The sequence below is a fragment of the Aegilops tauschii genome, chromosome 1, assembly GCF_002575655.3.
Source record: "Aegilops tauschii subsp. strangulata cultivar AL8/78 chromosome 1, Aet v6.0, whole genome shotgun sequence".
In the NCBI taxonomy this organism is placed as follows: domain Eukaryota; kingdom Viridiplantae; phylum Streptophyta; class Magnoliopsida; order Poales; family Poaceae; genus Aegilops; species Aegilops tauschii.
In genome coordinates, this window is record NC_053035.3 from 300,514,181 (window position 1) to 300,521,557 (window position 7,377).

Below are 7,377 nucleotides of genomic sequence, written 5' to 3' on the forward strand. Positions count from 1 at the left end.
ACTCTCGCTAAATCGGTCATCTCCTCTCAAGCAATGTACTCCATCACACCTCTCATCGTTCCACCGAGCTCTTTGCAAAACCTCAACAAGATTGAGAGGGCTTTTCCTTGGTCTGGATCGGACAAAACGACCGGTGCCAAGTGCAAGGCCAAATGGGAGACTGTGTGTCGACCACGCGAATACCGTGGTCTTGGGGTGCTTAACACCGATAAGTTTTGCAGGGGCGTTGCGGCTAAGATGGCCTTGGTACGAGTGGAAAGAGCCAAACAAACTTTGGGTAGGGCTTGGTAACCCATGCACCGAGGAGGACCTTGATTTCTTCTATGCCTCCATCAACAATCACCATTGGGAATGGCTCCAAAACTCCTTTCTGGGATGCCCCTGGTTGCTTGGGCGCAAACCCAAGGACATCGCCCCGCTAATTCATGAAGCATCGAGGAGAAAAAATTGGAAGGTGCAGGAGGCCTTCTGTCGGAGTGCTTGGATCCTTAGGATCAATCTCCCAGTCGTCATCACTGGGGCCCACATCAGGGAATTCTTCACTCTCTAGATGCTTGTTCATGACTTCCACCTTGAGGCACATATTGAGGATGACATTGTTTGGAAGCACTCGAATGATGGGATCTACTCGGCCGCCACTGCTTACAAGGATCAGTTCCTTGGGTTGACTCCCCCATGGACTTCATGGTCTGGAAGGTTTGGGCGCCCCCAAAAATCAAATTATTTGCATGGTTAACTTTGCAAGATCGGATTTGGATCATGATGGCTCGTGTCCGCGTCAGTATTTCCTCGAAGAGGAAGGGATGATGCAGCACATCTACAGTAGGTATTTTCCTCAGTTACGAAACCAAGGTTATCGAACTAGTAGGAGAACCAAGTAACACTATGTAAACGGTACCTGCACACAAAGAACAAATACTTGCAACCCGATGCGTAAAAGGGGTTGTCAATCCCTCTCGGGTAAAAGATAAATTGGTTTGTATGATTTTGGATAAATAGATCTCGCGATAAAACCAAATAAAATAAATAAAGAAGAAAGTGCAGCAAGGTATTTTTGGGTTTTTAGAATAATAGATCTGAAAACAAAAGCAAATAAAAATAGATCTCAAAGCAAATATGATAAAGAATAGACCCGGGGGCCGTAGATTTCACTAGTGGCTTCTCTCGAGAAAAATAGCATACGACGGGTAAACAAATTACCGTTGGGCAATTGATAGAACTTCAAATAATTATGACGATATCCAAGCAATGATCATTATATAGGCACCACGTCCAAGATTAGTAGACCGACTCCTGCCTGCATCTACTACTATTACTCCACACATCGACCGCTATCCAGCATGCATCTAGTGTATTAAGTTCATGGAGAAACGGAGTAATCCAATAAGAACGATCACATGATGTAGACAAGATCTATTCATGTAGGAATAGCCACCATCTTGTTATCCTTAATAGAAACGATCAATACGTGTCTTGCTGCCCCATCTGTCACTGGGAAAGAACACCGCACGACCGAACCCATCACAAAGCACCTCTTCCCATGGCAAGAAAAATTGATATAGTTGGCCTAACTAAACCAAAGATTCGAAGAAGAGGTGGCCTAAATCGATCTAGTTGGCCTAACTAAACCAATTGTTTTGAAAATTAGAGATGGCACATACAAATTTGCTTAGAACGACACGGGAATACCGTATATAGGTAGATATGATGGACTCATATGGCAAAACTGGGTTTAAGGATTTTGGATGCACAAGTAGTATTCCTACTTAATACAAGTGAAGGCTAGCAAAAAGACTGAGAAGCATCCAACCAAGAAACGAAAAAATCACATAAGCAAGCATTAAGCATAACTAACACCGAATAATGCACCACAAGTAGGATGTAATTTCATTGCACAACTATTGACTTTCGTACTTGCATAGGGAATCACAAACCTTAACACCAATATTCTAGCACAATTACTCATCAACATGACTCACATATCACTATCATCATATCTCAAAACTATTACAAAGAATCAAGTTTATTTTGTCCAATGATCTTCATGATAGTTTTTATTATATCCCTCCTGAATATCTATCACTTTGGGACTAGTTTCATATATTGCAGTTGCTTTTGGCAAACTCAGACAAATCTAAGTGAAGAACATGAGCATAAAAATTTTCGTCTCTCAAAATAATATAAGTGAAGCATGAGAGAATTTCTTCAAAAATTTACTAACTCTCAAACAAATCTATGTGAAGCATGAGAGCATTTTTTTTCAAAAATATTAAAGCACACCGTGCCCAAAAAGATATAAGTAAAGCACTAGAGCAATTCCATAGCTCAAAAAGTTTAAGTGAAGCGCATAGAGCAATTCTATTAAATCATAGCATAATTTTGGCTCTCTCAAATAGGTGTGTCCAGCAAGGATACTTGTGACAAACTAAAAAGCAAAACAAACAAATACTCCTATAATACAAGACGCTCCAAGCAAAACTCAAGATATGTGACGAATAAAAATATAGCTCCAAGTAAAATACCGATGGTTGTTAGAAGAAAGAGGAGATGTCACTCGGGGCATCCCCAAGCTTAGTTGCTTGTTTCTCCTTGAATATTATCTTGGGGTGCCATGGGGCATCCCCAAGCTTAGGCTTTCTAACTCCTTATTCCTTCCTCCATCGTGATCTCATCCAAAACTTAAAAACTTCAATCACACAAAACTTAACAAAACCTTCATGACATCCGTTAGTATAAGAAAGCGAATCACCACTCTAAGTATTGTTGCAAACCCATTCATATTTTATTATTCCATTATATCTACTTTATTCCAACTTTGCTATGGCTCATACTGTTGGGGAACGTAGCAGAAATTCAAAATTTTCTACGCATCACCAAGATCAATCTATGGAGTAATCTAGCAACGAGGGGAAGGGGAGTGCATCTACATACCATTGTAGATCGCGATGCGGAAGCGTTGCAAGAACGCGGATGGAGTCGTACTCGTAGCGATTCAGATCGCGGTTGATTCCGATCTAAGCGCCGAACCACGGCGCCTCCGCGTTCAACACACGTGCAGCCCGGTGACGTCTCCCACGCCTTGATCCAGCAAGGAGAGAGGGAGAGGTTGGGGAAGACTCCGTCCAGCAGCAGCACGACGGCGTGGTGGTGGTGGAGGAGCGTGGCAATCCCGCAGGGCTTCGCCAAGCACCGCGGGAGAGGAGGAGGAGGGAGAGGGGTAGGGCTGCGCCGAAAGAGAGACGTTCTCATGTCTCTTGGGCAGCCCAAACCTCAACTATATATAGGGGGGGAGGGGGCTGCGCCCCCCTCTAGGGTTCCCACCCCAAGAGGAGGCGGCCAGCCCTAGATCTCATCAAGGGGGGCGGCCAAGGGGAGGAGAGGGGGGGCGCCCCACTAGATGGGCCCTAAGGCCCATCTGGACCTAGGGTTTGCCCCCTCCCACTCTCCCATGCGCTTGGGCCTTGGTGGGGGGGCGCACCAGCCCACCTGGGGCTGGTCCCCTCCCACACTTGGCCCACGCAGCCTTCTGGGGCTGGTGGCCCAACTTGGTGGACCCCCGGGACCCTCCCGGTGATCCCGGTACATTACCGATATCACCCGAAACTTTTCCGGTGACCAAAACAGGACTTCCCATATATAAATCTTTACCTCCGGACCATTCCGGAACTCCTCGTGACGTCCGGGATCTCATCCGGGACTCCGAACAACATTCGGTAACCACATACATACTTTCCCTATAACCCTAGCGTCATCGAACCTTAAGCGTGTAGACCCTACGGGTTCGGGAACCATGCAGACATGACCGAGACGTTCTCCGGTCAATAACCAACAGCGGGATCTGGATACCCATGTTGGCTCCCACATGTTCCACGATGATCTCATCGGATGAACCACGATGTCAGGGATTCAATCAATCCCGTATGCAATTCCCTTTGTCTATCGGTATGTTACTTGCCCGAGATTCGATCGTCGGTATCCCGATACCTTGTTCAATCTCGTTACCAGCAAGTCTCTTTACTCGTTCCGTAACTCACATCATCCTGTGATCAACTCCTTGGTCACATTGTGCACATTATGATGATGTCCTACCGAGTGGGCCCAGAGATACCTCTCCGTTTACACGGAGCGACAAATCCCAGTCTCGATTCGTGCCAACCCAACAGACACTTTCGGAGATACCTGTAGTGCACCTTTATAGCCACCCAGTTACGTTGTGACATTTGGTACACCCAAAGCATTCCTACGGTATCCGGGAGTTGCACAATCTCATGGTCTAAGGAAATGATACTTGACATTAGAAAAGCTCTGAGAAAACGAACTACACGATCTTGTGCTAGGCTTAGGATTGGGTCTTGTCCATCACATCATTCTCCTAATGATGTGATCCCGTTATCAACGACATCCAATGTCCATGGTCAGGAAACCGTAACCATCTATTGATCAACGAGCTAGTCAACTAGAGGCTTACTAGGGACATGGTGTTGTCTATGTATCCACACATGTATCTGAGTTTCCTATCAATACAATTCTAGCATGGATAATAAACGATTATCATGAACAAGGAAATATAATAATAACCAATTTATTATTGCTTCTAGGGCATATTTCCAACAGTCTCCCACTTGCACTAGAGTCAATAATCTAGTCCACATCACCATGTGATTAACACTCATAGGTCACATCACCATGTGACCAACACCCAAGAGTTTACTAGAGTCAACAATCTAGTTCACATCACCATGTGATTAACACTCAATGAGTTCTGGTTTGATCATGTTATGCTTGTGAGAGAGGTTATTAGTCAACGGGTCTGAACCTTTCAGATCCGTGTGTGCTTTACGAATATTTATGTCATCTTGTGGATGCTACCACGCGCTACTTGGAGCCATTTCAAGTATCTGCTCTACTATACGAATCCGGTTTACTACTCAGAGTCATCCGGATTAGTGTCAAAGTTCGCATCGACGTAACCCTTTACGACGAACTCCTTTTCACCTCCATAATCGAGAAAATCCTTAGTCCACTAGATACTAAGGATAAGTTCGACCGCTGTCATGTGATCCATTCCCGGATCACTATTGTACCCCTTGACCAACTCATGGCAAGGCACACTTCATGTGCGGTACACATCATAGCATACTGTAGAGCCTACGTCTAAAGCATAGGGGACGACCTTCGTCCTTTCTCTCTCTTCTGCTGTGGTCAGGTCTTGAGTCTTACTCAATACTCACACCTTGTAACACAGCCAAGAACTCCTTCTTTGCTGATCTATTTTGAACTCTTTCAAAATCATGTCAAGGTGTGCGTTCTTTGAAAGTATCATTGGGCGTCTTGATCTATCTCTATAGATCTTGATGCCCAATATGTAAGCAGCTTTTATCCAGGTCTTCCTTTGAAAAACTCCTTTCAAACAACCCTTTATGCTTTCCAGAAATTTTACATCATTTTGGATCAACAATATGTCATTCACATATACTTATCAGAAATGTTGTAGCGCTCCCACTCACTTTATTGGAAATACAAGTTTCTCATAAACTTTGTATAAACCCAAAATCTTTGATCACTCCATCAAAGCGTATATTCTGACTCCGAGATGCTTGCTCTAGTCCATGGAAGGATCGCTGGAGCTAGCATACCTTTTAGCATCCTTAGGATCGACAAAACCTTTCTGATTGTATCACATACAACCTTTCCTTACGAAAACTGGTAAGGAAACTTGTTTTGACATCCATCTGCCAGATTTCATAAATGCAGCTAATGCTAACATGATTCCGACGGACTTAAGCATCGCTACGGATGAGAAAATCTCATCGTAGTCAACTCCTTGAACTTGTGGAAATACTCTTTGCCACAAGTCGAGCTTCATAGACGATAACATTACCGTCCACGTCCGTCTTTTTCTTAAAGATGCATTTATCTCGGATTTCATGGCTTCTAACCATTTGTCGGAATATGGGCCCACCATCGCTTCTCCACAGCTCATAGGTTCATCGTTGTCCAACAACATGACTCCCAAGACAGGATTACGCATTACTCTGAAGTAGTACGCATCCTCGTCGTCCTACGAGGTTTGGTACTGACTTGATCCGAAGTTTCATGATCACTATCATAAGCTTCCACTTCAATTGGTGTAGGTGCCACAGGAACAACTTCCTGTGCCCTGCTACACACTAGTTGAAGTGACGGTTTAATAACCCTATCAAGTCTCCACCATCCTCCCACTCAATTCTTTCGAGAGAAACTTTTCCTCGAGAAATGACTCGTTTCTAGAAGTAATTACTTTTGCTTCCAGATCTGAAATAGGAGGTATACCCAACTGTTTTGGGTTTTCTATGAAGATACATTTATCCGCTTTGGGTTCGAGCTTATCATCTTGAAACTCTTTCACATAAGCTTCGCAGCCCCAAACTTTTAAGAAACGACAAGTTAGGTTTCTCTAAACGGTGTCGTCTCAACGGAATTGCGTGGTGCCCCTTTTAAAGTGAATGCGGTTATCTCTAATGCCTAACCCATAAACAATAGTGGTAATTCGATAAGAGACATCATGGTATGCACCTTATCCAATAGGGTGCAGTTATGATGTTCGGACACACCATCACACTGTGGTGTTCCAGGCGGTATTAATTGTGAAACACTTTCCACAATGTCTCAATTGTGTGCCAAACTCGTAACTCAGATACTCATCTCTATGATCATATCACAGACATTTTATCCTCTTGTCACGACGATCTTCAACTTCACTCTGAAATTACTTGAACCTTTCAATAATTCAGACTTGTGTTTCATCAAGTAAATACACTTAGCATCTACTCAAATCATCTGTGAAGTAAGAACATAACGATATCCACTGCATGCCTCAGCACTCATTGGACTGCATACATCAAAATGTATTACTTCCAATAAGTTGCTCTCTTGTTCCATCTTACTGAAAACGAGGACTTTCAGTCATCTTGCCCATGTGGTATGATTTGCATGTCTCAAGTGATTCGAAATCAAGTGAGTCCAAACGATCCATCTGCATGGAGTTTCTTCATGCATATATACCAATAGACATGGTTCGCATGTCTCAATCTTTTCAAAATGACTGAGTCCAAAGATCCATCTACATGGAGCTTCTTCATGCGTTCTATACCAATATGACTCAAGTGGCAGTGCCACAAGTATGTGGTACTATCATTACTATTTTATATCTTTTGGCACGAACATGTGTATCACTGCGATCGAGATTCATTTTAGGTGCAAGACCATTGAAGGTATTATTCAAATAAAAAGAGTAACCATTATTCTCCTTAAATGAATAACCGTATTGCGATAAACATAATCCAATCATGCTCAACGCAAACACCAAATCTCGATGGTAGAGGGAGCATGCGATGC